At 49.9% G+C, this 17,399-nt stretch overlaps 1 protein-coding gene across 1 annotated transcript in view; it reads right to left on the bottom strand.

Moving 5' to 3' along the window:
* The window catches only part of LOC144488095 (sodium/potassium-transporting ATPase subunit alpha-2-like), a gene marked incomplete at its 3' end in the record, with an annotated part of 61,517 nt that overhangs the window by 3,374 nt on the left and 40,744 nt on the right, over positions 1-17,399 (bottom strand). The gene's annotated exons all lie outside the window — the stretch shown is intronic.

Raw genomic sequence — 17,399 nt, 5'->3', positions numbered from 1 at the left:
GACCCCTGTGAATATTAACACACTCCCGGAGACCCCTGTAAATATTAACACACTCCCAGAGACCCCTATAAATATGAACACACTCCCGGAGACCCCTGTGAATATTAACACACTCCCGGAGACCCCCTGTAAATATTAACACACTCCCGGAGACCCCTGTGAATATTAACACACTCCCGGGGACCCCTGTGAATATTAACACACTCCCGGAGACCCCTGTAAATATTAACACACTCCCGGAGACCCCTGTGAATATTAACACACTCCCGGGTCTCCCTGTGAATATTAACACACTCCCGGGTCTCCCTGTGAATATTAACACACTCCCGGGTCTCCCTGTAAATATTAACACACTCCCGGGTCTCCCTGTGAATATTAGCACACTCCCGGGTCTCCCTGTGAATATTAACACACTCCCGGGTCTCCCTGTAAATATTAACACACTCCCGGGTCTCCCTGTGAATATTAACACACTCCCGGGTCTCCCTGTGAATATTAACACACTCCCGGGTCTCCCTGTAAATATTAACACACTCCCGGGGAACCCTGTGAATATTAACACACTCCCGGGTCTCCCTGTGAATATTAACACACTCCCGGGTCTCCCTGCGAATATTAACACCATCCCGGGTCTCCCTGCGAATATTAACACACTCCCGGAGACCCCTGTGAATATTAACACACTCCCGGAGACCCCTGTGAATATTAACAAACTCCCGGGGACCCCTGTGAATATTAACACACTCCCGGAGACCCCTGTAAATATTAACACACTCCCGGAGACCCCTGTGAATATTAACACACTCCCGGGTCTCCCTGCGAATATTAACACACTCCCGGGTCTCCCTGTGAATATTAACACACTCCCGGGTCTCCCTGTGAATATTAACACACTCCCGGGTCTCCCTGTGAATATTAACACACTCCCGGGTCTCCCTGTAAATATTAACACACTCCCGGGTCTCCCTGTGAATATTAACACACTCCCGGGACTCCCTGTGAATATTAACACACTCCCGGGTCTCCCTGTAAATATTAACACACTCCCGGAGACCCCTGTAAATATTAACACACTCCCGGAGACCCCTGTGAATATTAACACACTCCCGGGTCTCCCTGTGAATATTAACACACTCCCGGAGACCCCTGTGAATATTAACACACTCCCGGAGACCCCTGTGAATATTAACACACTCCCGGAGACCCCCTGTAAATATTAACACACTCCCGGGTCTCCCTGTGAATATTAACACACTCCCGGGTCTCCCTGTGAATATTAACACACTCCCGGAGACCCCCCTGTAAATATTAACACACTCCCGGGGACCGCTGTGAATATTAACACACTCCCGGGGACCGCTGTGAATATTAACACACTCCCGGGTCTCCCTGTGAATATTAACACACTCCCGGGTCTCTCTGTGAATATTAACACACTCCCGGAGACCACTGTGAATATTAACACACTCCCGGAGACCCCTGTGAATATTAACACACTCCCGGGTTTCCCTGTGAATATTAACACACTCCCGGGTCTCCCTGTGAATATTAACAAACTCCCGGGTCTCTCTGTGAATATTAACACACTCCCGGGTCTCTCTGTGAATATTAACACACTCCCGGGTCTCCCTGTGAATATTAACACACTCCCGGAGACCCCTGTGAATATTAACACACTCCCGGAGACCCCTGTGAATATTAACACACTCCCGGAGACCCCCTGTAAATATTAACACACTCCCGGGTCTCCCTGTGAATATTAACACACTCCCGGGTCTCCCTGTGAATATTAACACACTCCCGGAGACCCCCCTGTAAATATTAACACACTCCCGGGGACCGCTGTGAATATTAACACACTCCCGGGGACCGCTGTGAATATTAACACACTCCCGGGTCTCCCTGTGAATATTAACACACTCCCGGGTCTCTCTGTGAATATTAACACACTCCCGGAGACCACTGTGAATATTAACACACTCCCGGAGACCCCTGTGAATATTAACACACTCCCGGGTTTCCCTGTGAATATTAACACACTCCCGGGTCTCCCTGTGAATATTAACACACTCCCGGGTCTCTCTGTGAATATTAACACACTCCCGGAGACCCCTGTGAATATTAACACACTCCCGGGTCTCCCTGTGAATATTAACACACTCCCGGAGACCCCTGTGAATATTAACACACTCCCGGAGACCCCTGTGAATATTAACACACTCCCGGAGACCCCTGTGAATATTAACACACTCCCGGAGACCCCTGTGAATATTAACACACTCCCGGAGACCCCTGTGAATATTAACACACTCCCAGAGACCCCTGTGAATATTAACACACTCCCAGAGACCCCTGTAAATACTAACACACTCCCGGGTCTCCCTGTGAATATTAACACACTCCCGGGTCTCCCTGTGAATATTAACACACTCCCGGGTCTCCCTGTGAATATTAACACACTCCCGGGTCTCCCTGTGAATATTAACACACTCCCGGAGACCCCTGTGAATATTAACACACTCCCGGGTCTCCCTGTGAATACTAACACACTCCCGGGTCTCCCTGTGAATATTAACACACTCCCGGGTCTCCCTGTGAATATTAACACACTCCCGGAGACCCCCCTGTGAATATTAACACACTCCCGGGTCTCCCTGTGAATACTAACACACTCCCGGAGACCCCTGTGAATACTAACACACTCCCGGGTCTCCCTGTGAATATTAACACACTCCCGGGTTTCCCTATGAATACTAACACACTCCCGGGTCTCCCTGTGAATATTAACACACTCCCGGGTCTCCCTGTGAATATTAACACACTCCCGGGTCTCCCTGTGAATATTAACACACTCCCGGAGACCCCCCTGTGAATATTAACACACTCCCGGGTCTCCCTGTGAATATTAACACACTCCCGGAGACCCCCCTGTGAATATTAACACACTCCCGGGTCTCCCTGTGAATATTAACACACTCCCGGGTCTCCCTGTAAATATTAACACACTCCCGGAGACCCCTGTGAATATTAACACACTCCCGGGTCTCCCTGTGAATATTAACACACTCCCGGGTCTCCCTGTGAATACTAACACACTCCCGGAGACCCCCCTGTGAATATTAACACACTCCCGGGTCTCCCTGTGAATATTAACACACTCCCGGGTCTCCCTGTAAATATTAACACACTCCCGGAGACCCCTGTGAATATTAACACACTCCCGGGTCTCCCTGTGAATATTAACACACTCCCGGGTCTCCCTGTGAATATTAACACACTCCCGTCACCACCCTGTGAATATTAACACACTCCCGGGTCTCCCTGTGAATATTAACACACTCCCGGGTCTCCCTGTGAATATTAACACACTCCCGTCACCACCCTGTGAATATTAACACACTCCCGGGTCTCCCTGTGAATATTAACACACTCCCAGAGACCCCTGTAAATATTAACACACTCCCGGAGACCCCTGTGAATATTAACACACTCCCGGAGACCCCTGTGAATATTAACACACTCCCGGGTCTCCCTGTGAATATTAACACACTCCCGGATCTCCCTGTGAATACTAACACACTCCCGGAGACCCCTGTGAATATTAACACACTCCCGGAGACCCCTGTGAATACTAACACACTCCCGGAGACCCCTGTGAATATTAACACACTCCCGGGTCTCCCTGTAAATATTAACACACTCCCGGGTCTCCCTGTGAATACTAACACACTCCCGGGTCTCCCTGTGAATATTAACACACTCCCGGGTCTCCCTGTGAATATTAACACACTCCCGGGTCTCCCTGTGAATATTAACACACTCCCGGGTCTCCCTGTGAATACTAACACACTCCCGGAGACCCCTGTGAATATTAACACACTCCCGGGTCTCCCTGTAAATATTAACACACTCCCGGGTCTCCCTGTGAATACTAACACACTCCCGGAGACCCCTGTGAATACTAACACACTCCCGGGTCTCCCTGTGAATATTAACACACTCCCGGGTCTCCCTGTGAATATTAACACACTCCCGGGTCTCCCTGTGAATATTAACACACTCCCGGAGACCCCTGTGAATATTAACACACTCCCGGGTCTCCCTGTGAATACTAACACACTCCCGGGTCTCCCTGTGAATATTAACACACTCCCGGGTCTCCCTGTGAATATTAACACACTCCCGGAGACCCCCCTGTGAATATTAACACACTCCCGGGTCTCCCTGTGAATACTAACACACTCCCGGAGACCCCTGTGAATACTAACACACTCCCGGGTCTCCCTGTGAATATTAACACACTCCCGGGTTTCCCTGTGAATACTAACACACTCCCGGGTCTCCCTGTGAATATTAACACACTCCCGGGTCTCCCTGTGAATATTAACACACTCCCGGGTCTCCCTGTGAATATTAACACACTCCCGGAGACCCCCCTGTGAATATTAACACACTCCCGGGTCTCCCTGTGAATATTAACACACTCCCGGAGACCCCCCTGTGAATATTAACACACTCCCGGGTCTCCCTGTGAATATTAACACACTCCCGGGTCTCCCTGTAAATATTAACACACTCCCGGAGACCCCTGTGAATATTAACACACTCCCGGGTCTCCCTGTGAATATTAACACACTCCCGGGTCTCCCTGTGAATACTAACACACTCCCGGAGACCCCCCTGTGAATATTAACACACTCCCGGGTCTCCCTGTGAATATTAACACACTCCCGGGTCTCCCTGTAAATATTAACACACTCCCGGAGACCCCTGTGAATATTAACACACTCCCGGGTCTCCCTGTGAATATTAACACACTCCCGGGTCTCCCTGTGAATATTAACACACTCCCGTCACCACCCTGTGAATATTAACACACTCCCGGGTCTCCCTGTGAATATTAACACACTCCCGGGTCTCCCTGTGAATATTAACACACTCCCGTCACCACCCTGTGAATATTAACACACTCCCGGGTCTCCCTGTGAATATTAACACACTCCCAGAGACCCCTGTAAATATTAACACACTCCCGGAGACCCCTGTGAATATTAACACACTCCCGGAGACCCCTGTGAATATTAACACACTCCCGGGTCTCCCTGTGAATATTAACACACTCCCGGATCTCCCTGTGAATACTAACACACTCCCGGAGACCCCTGTGAATATTAACACACTCCCGGAGACCCCTGTGAATACTAACACACTCCCGGAGACCCCTGTGAATATTAACACACTCCCGGGTCTCCCTGTAAATATTAACACACTCCCGGGTCTCCCTGTGAATACTAACACACTCCCGGGTCTCCCTGTGAATATTAACACACTCCCGGGTCTCCCTGTGAATATTAACACACTCCCGGGTCTCCCTGTGAATATTAACACACTCCCGGGTCTCCCTGTGAATACTAACACACTCCCGGAGACCCCTGTGAATATTAACACACTCCCGGGTCTCCCTGTAAATATTAACACACTCCCGGGTCTCCCTGTGAATACTAACACACTCCCGGAGACCCCTGTGAATACTAACACACTCCCGGGTCTCCCTGTGAATATTAACACACTCCCGGGTTTCCCTGTGAATACTAACACACTCCCGGGTCTCCCTGTGAATATTAACACACTCCCGGGTCTCCCTGTGAATATTAACACACTCCCGGGTCTCCCTGTGAATATTAACACACTCCCGGAGACCCCCCTGTGAATATTAACACACTCCCGGGTCTCCCTGTGAATATTAACACACTCCCGGAGACCCCCCTGTGAATATTAACACACTCCCGGGTCTCCCTGTGAATATTAACACACTCCCGGGTCTCCCTGTAAATATTAACACACTCCCGGAGACCCCTGTGAATATTAACACACTCCCGGGTCTCCCTGTAAATATTAACACACTCCCGGAGACCCCTGTGAATATTAACACACTCCCGGGTCTCCCTGTGAATATTAACACACTCCCGGAGACCCCCCTGTGAATATTAACACACTCCCGGGTCTCCCTGTGAATATTAACACACTCCCGGAGACCCCCCTGTGAATATTAACACACTCCCGGGTCTCCCTGTGAATATTAACACACTCCCGGGTCTCCCTGTGAATATTAACACACTCCCGTCACCACCCTGTGAATATTAACACACTCCCGGGTCTCCCTGTGAATATTAACACACTCCCAGAGACCCCTGTAAATATTAACACACTCCCGGAGACCCCTGTGAATATTAACACACTCCCGGAGACCCCTGTGAATATTAACACACTCCCGGGTCTCCCTGTGAATATTAACACACTCCCGGGTCTCCCTGTGAATACTAACACACTCCCGGAGACCCCTGTGAATATTAACACACTCCCGGAGACCCCTGTGAATACTAACACACTCCCGGAGACCCCTGTGAATATTAACACACTCCCGGGTCTCCCTGTAAATATTAACACACTCCCGGGTCTCCCTGTGAATACTAACACACTCCCGGGTCTCCCTGTGAATATTAACACACTCCCGGGTCTCCCTGTGAATATTAACACACTCCCGGGTCTCCCTGTGAATACTAACACACTCCCGGGTCTCCCTGTGAATATTAACACACTCCCGGGTCTCCCTGTGAATATTAACACACACCCGGAGACCCCTGTGAATACTAACACACTCCCGGGTCTCCCTGTGAATATTAACACACTCCCGGGTCTCCCTGTGAATATTAACACACTCCCGGGGACCCCCCTGTGAATATTAACACACTCCCGGGTCTCCCTGTGAATACTAACACACTCCCGGAGACCCCTGTGAATACTAACACACTCCCGGGTCTCCCTGTGAATATTAACACACTCCCGGAGACCCCTGTGAATATTAACACACTCCCGGGTCTCCCTGTGAATATTAACACACTCCCGGGTCTCCCTGTGAATATTAACACACTCCCGGGTCTCCCTGTGAATATTAACACACTCCCGGGACTCCCTGTGAATACTAACACACTCCCGGGTCTCCCTGTGAATATTAACACACTCCCGGAGACCCCTGTGAATACTAACACACTCCCGGGTCTCCCTGTGAATATTAACACACTCCCGGGTTTCCCTGTGAATATTAACACACTCCCGGGTCTCCCTGTGAATATTAACACACTCCCGGGTCTCCCTGTAAATATTAACACACTCCCGGGTCTCCCTGTGAATATTAACACACTCCCGGGTTTCCCTGTGAATATTAACACACTCCCGGGTCTCCCTGTGAATATTAACACACTCCCGGGTCTCCCTGTGAATACTAACACACTCCCGGGTCTCCCTGTAAATATTAACACACTCCCGGGTCTCCCTGTGAATATTAACACACTCCCGGAGACACCTGTGAATATTAACACACTCCCGGGTTTCCCTGTGAATATTAACACACTCCCGGGTCTCCCTGTGAATACTAACACACTCCCGGGTTTCCCTGTGAATATTAACACACTCCCGGGTTTCCCTGTGAATATTAACACACTCCCGGGTCTCCCTGTGAATATTAACACACTCCCGGGTTTCCCTGTGAATATTAACACACTCCCGGGTCTCCCTGTGAATATTAACACACTCCCGGGTTTCCCTGTGAATATTAACACACTCCCGGGTCTCCCTGTGAATACTAACACACTCCCGGGTCTCCCTGTGAATACTAACACACTCCCGGGGACCCCCTGTGAATATTAACACACTCCCGGGTCTCCCTGTGAATACTAACACACTCCCGGAGACCCCTGTGAATACTAACACACTCCCGGGTCTCCCTGTGAATATTAACACACTCCCGGAGACCCCTGTGAATATTAACACACTCCCGGGTCTCCCTGTGAATATTAACACACTCCCGGGTCTCCCTGTGAATATTAACACACTCCCGGGTCTCCCTGTGAATATTAACACACTCCCGGGACTCCCTGTGAATACTAACACACTCCCGGGTCTCCCTGTGAATATTAACACACTCCCGGAGACCCCTGTGAATACTAACACACTCCCGGGTCTCCCTGTGAATATTAACACACTCCCGGGTTTCCCTGTGAATATTAACACACTCCCGGGTCTCCCTGTGAATATTAACACACTCCCGGGTCTCCCTGTAAATATTAACACACTCCCGGGTCTCCCTGTGAATATTAACACACTCCCGGGTTTCCCTGTGAATATTAACACACTCCCGGGTCTCCCTGTGAATATTAACACACTCCCGGGTCTCCCTGTGAATACTAACACACTCCCGGGTCTCCCTGTAAATATTAACACACTCCCGGGTCTCCCTGTGAATATTAACACACTCCCGGAGACACCTGTGAATATTAACACACTCCCGGGTTTCCCTGTGAATATTAACACACTCCCGGGTCTCCCTGTGAATACTAACACACTCCCGGGTTTCCCTGTGAATATTAACACACTCCCGGGTTTCCCTGTGAATATTAACACACTCCCGGGTCTCCCTGTGAATACTAACACACTCCCGGGTCTCCCTGTGAATACTAACACACTCCCGGGTCTCCCTGTAAATATTAACACACTCCCGGGTCTCCCTGTAAATATTAACACACTCCCGGGTCTCCCTGTGAATATTAACACACTCCCGGAGACCCCTGTGAATATTAACACACTCCCGGGTCTCCCTGTAAATATTAACACACTCCCGGAGACCCCTGTGAATATTAACACACTCCCGGGTTTCCCTGTGAATATTAACACACTCCCGGGTCTCCCTGTGAATACTAACACACTCCCGGAGACCCCTGTGAATATTAACACACTCCCGGGTCTCCCTGTAAATATTAACACACTCCCGGAGACCCCTGTGAATATTAACACACTCCCAGAGACCCCTGTGAATACTAACACACTCCCGGGTCTCCCTGTGAATATTAACACACTCCCGGGTCTCCCTGTGAATATTAACACACTCCCGTCTCTCCCTGTAAATATTAACACACTCCCGGGTCTCCCTGTGAATATTAACACACTCCCGGGTCTCCCTGTGAATATTAACACACTCCCGGAGACCCCCCTGTAAATATTAACACACTCCCGGGTCTCTCTGTGAATATTAACACACTCCCGGGGACCGCTGTGAATATTAACACACTCCCGGGTCTCCCTGTGAATATTAACACACTCCCGGGTCTCTCTGTGAATATTAACACACTCCCGGAGACCCCTGTGAATATTAACACAGTCCCGGAGACCCCTGTGAATATTAACACACTCCCAGAGACCCCTGTGAATATTAACACACTCCCAGAGACCCCTGTGAATATTAACACACTCCCAGAGACCCCTGTAAATACTAACACACTCCCGGGTCTCCCTGTGAATATTAACACACTCCCGGGTCTCCCTGTGAATATTAACACACTCCCGGGTCTCCCTGTGAATATTAACACACTCCCGGGTCTCCCTGTGAATATTAACACACTCCCGGAGACCCCCCTGTGAATATTAACACACTCCCGGGTCTCCCTGTGAATATTAACACACTCCCGGGTCTCCCTGTGAATATTAACACACTCGCGGGTTTCCCTGTGAATATTAACACACTCCCGGGTCTCCCTGTGAATATTAACACACTTCCGGAGACCCCCCTGTGAATATTAACACACTCCCGGGTCTCCCTGTGAATACTAACACACTCCCGGAGACCCCTGTGAATACTAACACACTCCCGGGTCTCCCTGTGAATATTAACACACTCCCGGGTTTCCCTGTGAATACTAACACACTCCCGGGTCTCCCTGTGAATATTAACACACTCCCGGGTCTCCCTGTGAATATTAACACACTCCCGGGTCTCCCTGTGAATATTAACACACTCCCGGGTCTCCCTGTGAATATTAACACACTCCCAGAGACCCCTGTGAATATTAACACACTCCCGGGTCTCCCTGTAAATATTAACACACTCCCGGAGACCCCTGTGAATATTAACACACTCCCGGGTCTCCCTGTGAATATTAACACACTCCCGGAGACCCCTGTAAATATTAACACACTCCCGGGTCTCCCTGTGAATATTAACACACTCCCAGAGACCCCTGTGAATATTAACACACTCCCGGGTCTCCCTGTGAATATTAACACACTCCCGGGTCTCCCTGTGAATATTAACACAATCCCGGGTCTCCCTGTGAATATTAACACACTCCCGGGTCTCCCTGTGAATATTAACACACTCCTGGGTCTCCCTGTGAATACTAACACACTCCCGGGTCTCCCTGTGAATATTAACACACTCCCGGGTCTCCCTGTGAATACTAACACACTCCCGGGTCTCCCTGTGAATATTAACACACTCCCGGGTCTCCCTGTGAATACTAACACACTCCCGGGTCTCCCTGTGAATACTAACACACTCCCGGGTCTCCCTGTGAATATTAACACAATCCCGGGTCTCCCTGTGAATATTAACACAATCCCGGGTCTCCCTGTGAATATTAACACACTCCCGGGTCTCCCTGTGAATATTAACACACTCCCGGGGACCCCCCTGTGAATATTAACACACTCCCGGGTCTCCCTGTGAATATTAACACACTCCCGGGTCTCCCTGTGAATACTAACACACTCCCGGGTCTCCCTGTGAATATTAACACACTCCCGGGTCTCCCTGTGAATATTAACACACTCCCGGGGACCCCCCTGTGAATATTAACACACTCCCGGGTCTCCCTGTGAATATTAACACACTCCCGGGTCTCCCTGTGAATACTAACACACTCCCGGGTCTCCCTGTGAATATTAACACACTCCCGGGTCTCCCTGTGAATACTAACACACTCCCGGGTCTCCCTGTGAATATTAACACACTCCCTGGTCTCCCTCTAAATATTAACACACTCCCGGGTCTCCCTGTGAATATTAACACACTCCCAGAGACCCCTGTGAATACTAACACACTCCCGGGTCTCCCTGTGAATATTAACACACTCCCGGGTCTCCCTGTGAATATTAACACACTCCCGGGTCTCCCTGTGAATATTAACACACTCGCGGGTTTCCCTGTGAATATTAACACACTCCCGGGTCTCCCTGTGAATATTAACACACTCGCGGGTTTCCCTGTGAATACTAACACACTCCCGGGTCTCCCTGTGAATATTAACACACTCCCAGAGACCCCTGTGAATACTAACACACTCCCGGGTCTCCCTGTGAATATTAACACACTCCCGGGTCTCCCTGTGAATACTAACACACTCCCGGAGACCCCTGTAAATACTAACACACTCCCGGGTCTCCCTGTGAATATTAACACACTCCCAGAGACCCCTGTGAATACTAACACACTCCCGGGTCTCCCTGTGAATATTAACACACTCCCGGGTCTCCCTGTGAATATTAACACACTCCCGCGTCTCCCTGTAAATATTAACACACTCCCGGGTCTCCCTGTGAATATTAAAACACTCCCGGGTCTCCCTGTAAATATTAACACACTCCCGGGTCTCCCTGTGAATACTAACACACTCCCGGAGACCCCTGTGAATATTAACACACTCCCGGGTCTCCCTGTGAATACTAACACACTCCCGGGTCTCCCTGTGAATATTAACACACTCCCGGAGACCCCTGTAAATACTAACACACTCCCGGGTTTCCCTGTGAATATTAACACACTCCCGGGTCTCCCTGTGAATATTAAGACACTCCCGGGTCTCCCTTTAAATATTAACACACTCCCGGGTCTCCCTGTGAATATTAACACACTCCCGGGTCTCCCTGTGAATATTAACACACTCCCGGGTCTCCCTGTGAATATTAACACACTCCCGGGTCTCCCTGTGAATATTAACACACTCCCGGGTCTCCCTGTGAATACTAACACACTCCCGGGTCTCCCTGTGAATACTAACACACTCCCGGGTCTCCCTGTGAATATTAACACACTCCCGGGTCTCCCTGTGAATATTAACACACACCCGGAGACCCCTGTGAATACTAACACACTCCCGGGTCTCCCTGTGAATATTAACACACTCCCGGGTCTCCCTGTGAATATTAACACACTCCCGGGGACCCCCCTGTGAATATTAACACACTCCCGGGTCTCCCTGTGAATACTAACACACTCCCGGAGACCCCTGTGAATACTAACACACTCCCGGGTCTCCCTGTGAATATTAACACACTCCCGGAGACCCCTGTGAATATTAACACACTCCCGGGTCTCCCTGTGAATATTAACACACTCCCGGGTCTCCCTGTGAATATTAACACACTCCCGGGTCTCCCTGTGAATATTAACACACTCCCGGGACTCCCTGTGAATACTAACACACTCCCGGGTCTCCCTGTGAATATTAACACACTCCCGGAGACCCCTGTGAATACTAACACACTCCCGGGTCTCCCTGTGAATATTAACACACTCCCGGGTTTCCCTGTGAATATTAACACACTCCCGGGTCTCCCTGTGAATATTAACACACTCCCGGGTCTCCCTGTAAATATTAACACACTCCCGGGTCTCCCTGTGAATATTAACACACTCCCGGGTTTCCCTGTGAATATTAACACACTCCCGGGTCTCCCTGTGAATATTAACACACTCCCGGGTCTCCCTGTGAATACTAACACACTCCCGGGTCTCCCTGTAAATATTAACACACTCCCGGGTCTCCCTGTGAATATTAACACACTCCCGGAGACACCTGTGAATATTAACACACTCCCGGGTTTCCCTGTGAATATTAACACACTCCCGGGTCTCCCTGTGAATACTAACACACTCCCGGGTTTCCCTGTGAATATTAACACACTCCCGGGTTTCCCTGTGAATATTAACACACTCCCGGGTCTCCCTGTGAATATTAACACACTCCCGGGTCTCCCTGTGAATATTAACACACTCCCGGGGACCCCCTGTGAATATTAACACACTCCCGGGTTTCCCTGTGAATATTAACACACTCCCGGGTTTCCCTGTGAATATTAACACACTCCCGGGTCTCCCTGTGAATATTAACACACTCCCGGGTTTCCCTGTGAATATTAACACACTCCCGGGTCTCCCTGTGAATACTAACACACTCCCGGGTCTCCCTGTGAATACTAACACACTCCCGGGGACCCCCTGTGAATATTAACACACTCCCGGGTCTCCCTGTGAATACTAACACACTCCCGGAGACCCCTGTGAATACTAACACACTCCCGGGTCTCCCTGTGAATATTAACACACTCCCGGAGACCCCTGTGAATATTAACACACTCCCGGGTCTCCCTGTGAATATTAACACACTCCCGGGTCTCCCTGTGAATATTAACACACTCCCGGGTCTCCCTGTGAATATTAACACACTCCCGGGACTCCCTGTGAATACTAACACACTCCCGGGTCTCCCTGTGAATATTAACACACTCCCGGAGACCCCTGTGAATACTAACACACTCCCGGGTCTCCCTGTGAATATTAACACACTCCCGGGTTTCCCTGTGAATATTAACACACTCCCGGGTCTCCCTGTGAATATTAACACACTCCCGGGTCTCCCTGTAAATATTAACACACTCCCGGGTCTCCCTGTGAATATTAACACACTCCCGGGTTTCCCTGTGAATATTAACACACTCCCGGGTCTCCCTGTGAATATTAACACACTCCCGGGTCTCCCTGTGAATACTAACACACTCCCGGGTCTCCCTGTAAATATTAACACACTCCCGGGTCTCCCTGTGAATATTAACACACTCCCGGAGACACCTGTGAATATTAACACACTCCCGGGTTTCCCTGTGAATATTAACACACTCCCGGGTCTCCCTGTGAATACTAACACACTCCCGGGTTTCCCTGTGAATATTAACACACTCCCGGGTTTCCCTGTGAATATTAACACACTCCCGGGTCTCCCTGTGAATACTAACACACTCCCGGGTCTCCCTGTGAATACTAACACACTCCCGGGTCTCCCTGTAAATATTAACACACTCCCGGGTCTCCCTGTAAATATTAACACACTCCCGGGTCTCCCTGTGAATATTAACACACTCCCGGAGACCCCTGTGAATATTAACACACTCCCGGGTCTCCCTGTAAATATTAACACACTCCCGGAGACCCCTGTGAATATTAACACACTCCCGGGTTTCCCTGTGAATATTAACACACTCCCGGGTCTCCCTGTGAATACTAACACACTCCCGGAGACCCCTGTGAATATTAACACACTCCCGGGTCTCCCTGTAAATATTAACACACTCCCGGAGACCCCTGTGAATATTAACACACTCCCAGAGACCCCTGTGAATACTAACACACTCCCGGGTCTCCCTGTGAATATTAACACACTCCCGGGTCTCCCTGTGAATATTAACACACTCCCGTCTCTCCCTGTAAATATTAACACACTCCCGGGTCTCCCTGTGAATATTAACACACTCCCGGGTCTCCCTGTGAATATTAACACACTCCCGGAGACCCCCCTGTAAATATTAACACACTCCCGGGTCTCTCTGTGAATATTAACACACTCCCGGGGACCGCTGTGAATATTAACACACTCCCGGGTCTCCCTGAGAATATTAACACACTCCCGGGTCTCCCTGAGAATATTAACACACTCCCGGGGACCGCTGTGAATATTAACACACTCCCGGGGACCGCTGTGAATATTAACACACTCCCGGGTCTCTCTGTGAATATTAACACACTCCCGGGGACCGCTGTGAATATTAACACACTCCCGGGGACCGCTGTGAATATTAACACACTCCCGGGTCTCCCTGTGAATATTAACACACTCCCGGGTCTCCCTGAGAATATTAACACACTCCCGGGCCTCTCTGTGAATATTAACACACTCCCGGAGACCACTGTGAATATTAACACACTCCCGGAGACCCCTGTGAATATTAACACACTCACGGGTCTCCCTGTGAATATTAACACACTCCCGGGTCTCTCTGTGAATATTAACACACTCCCGGAGACCCCTGTGAATATTAACACAGTCCCGGAGACCCCTGTGAATATTAACACACTCCCAGAGACCCCTGTGAATATTAACACACTCCCAGAGACCCCTGTGAATATTAACACACTCCCAGAGACCCCTGTAAATACTAACACACTCCCGGGTCTCCCTGTGAATATTAACACACTCCCGGGTCTCCCTGTGAATATTAACACACTCCCGGGTCTCCCTGTGAATATTAACACACTCCCGGAGACCCCCCTGTGAATATTAACACACTCCCGGGTCTCCCTGTGAATATTAACACACTCCCGGGTCTCCCTGTGAATATTAACACACTCCCGGAGACCCCTGTGAATATTAACACACTCCCGGGTCTCCCTGTGAATATTAACACACTCCCGGGTCTCCCTGTGAATACTAACACACTCCCGGGTCTCCCTGTGAATATTAACACACTCCCGGGTCTCCCTGTGAATATTAACACACTTCCGGAGACCCCCCTGTGAATATTAACACACTCCCGGGTCTCCCTGTGAATACTAACACACTCCCGGAGACCCCTGTGAATACTAACACACTCCCGGGTCTCCCTGTGAATATTAACACACTCCCGGGTTTCCCTGTGAATACTAACACACTCCCGGGTCTCCCTGTGAATATTAACACACTCCCGGGTCTCCCTGTGAATATTAACACACTCCCGGGTCTCCCTGTGAATATTAACACACTCCCAGAGACCCCTGTGAATATTAACACACTCCCGGGTCTCCCTGTAAATATTAACACACTCCCGGAGACCCCTGTGAATATTAACACACTCCCGGGTCTCCCTGTGAATATTAACACACTCCCAGAGACCCCTGTGAATATTAACACACTCCCGGGTCTCCCTGTGAATATTAACACACTCCCGGAGACCCCCCTGTGAATATTAACACACTCCCGGGTCTCCCTGTGAATATTAACACAATCCCGGGTCTCCCTGTGAATATTAACACACTCCCGGGTCTCCCTGTAAATATTAACACACTCCCGGAGACCCCTGTGAATATTAACACACTCCCGGGTCTCCCTGTGAATATTAACACACTCCCGGAGACCCCCCTGTGAATATTAACACACTCCCGGGTCTCCCTGTGAATATTAACACACTCCCGGGTCTCCCTGTGAATATTAACACACTCCCGGGTCTCCCTGTGAATACTAACACACTCCCGGGTCTCCCTGTGAATATTAACACACTCCCGGGTCTCCCTGTGAATATTAACACACTCCCGGAGACCCCTGTGAATATTAACACACTCCCGGAGACCCCTGTGAATACTAACACACTCCCGGGTCTCCCTGTGAATATTAACACACTCCCAGAGACCCCTGTGAATACTAACACACTCCCGGAGACCCCTGTGAATACTAACACACTCCCGGGTCTCCCTGTGAATATTAACACACTCCCGGGTCTCCCTGTGAATACTAACACACTCCCGGAGACCCCTGTAAATACTAACACACTCCCGGGTCTCCCTGTGAATATTAACACACTCCCGCGTCTCCCTGTAAATATTAACACACTCCCGGGTCTCCCTGTGAATATTAAAACACTCCCGGGTCTCCCTGTAAATATTAACACACTCCTGGGTCTCCCTGTGAATACTAACACACTCCCGGAGACCCCTGTGAATATTAACACACTCCCGGGTCTCCCTGTGAATACTAACACACTCCCGGGTCTCCCTGTGAATATTAACACACTCCCGGAGACCCCTGTAAATACTAACACACTCCCGGGTTTCCCTGTGAATATTAACACACTCCCGGGTCTCCCTGTGAATATTAAGACACTCCCGGGTCTCCCTTTAAATATTAACACACTCCCGGGTCTCCCTGTGAATATTAACACACTCCCGGGTCTCCCTGTGAATACTAACACACCCCCAGAGACCCCTGTGAATATTAACACACTCCCAGAGACCCCTGTAAATATTAACACACTCCCGGAGACCCCTGTGAATATTAACACACTCCCGGAGACCCCTGTGAATATTAACACACTCCCGGGTCTCCCTGTGAATATTAACACACTCCCGGGTCTCCCTGTGAATACTAACACACTCCCGGAGACCCCTGTGAATATTAACACACTCCCGGAGACCCCTGTGAATACTAACACACTCCCGGAGACCCCTGTGAATATTAACACACTCCCGGGTCTCCCTGTAAATATTAACACACTCCCGGGTCTCCCTGTGAATACTAACACACTCCCGGGTCTCCCTGTGAATATTAACACACTCCCGGGTCTCCCTGTGAATATTAACACACTCCCGGGTCTCCCTGTGAATACTAACACACTCCCGGGTCTCCCTGTGAATATTAACACACTCCCGGGTCTCCCTGTGAATATTAACACACACCCGGAGACCCCTGTGAATACTAACACACTCC

This window comes from Mustelus asterias, unplaced genomic scaffold, assembly GCF_964213995.1.
Source record: "Mustelus asterias unplaced genomic scaffold, sMusAst1.hap1.1 HAP1_SCAFFOLD_1285, whole genome shotgun sequence".
In the NCBI taxonomy this organism is placed as follows: Eukaryota; Metazoa; Chordata; class Chondrichthyes; order Carcharhiniformes; family Triakidae; genus Mustelus; species Mustelus asterias.
The sequence above is the reverse complement of the archived record's forward strand: the minus strand, read 5'-3'. Positions and strand labels throughout refer to the sequence as shown.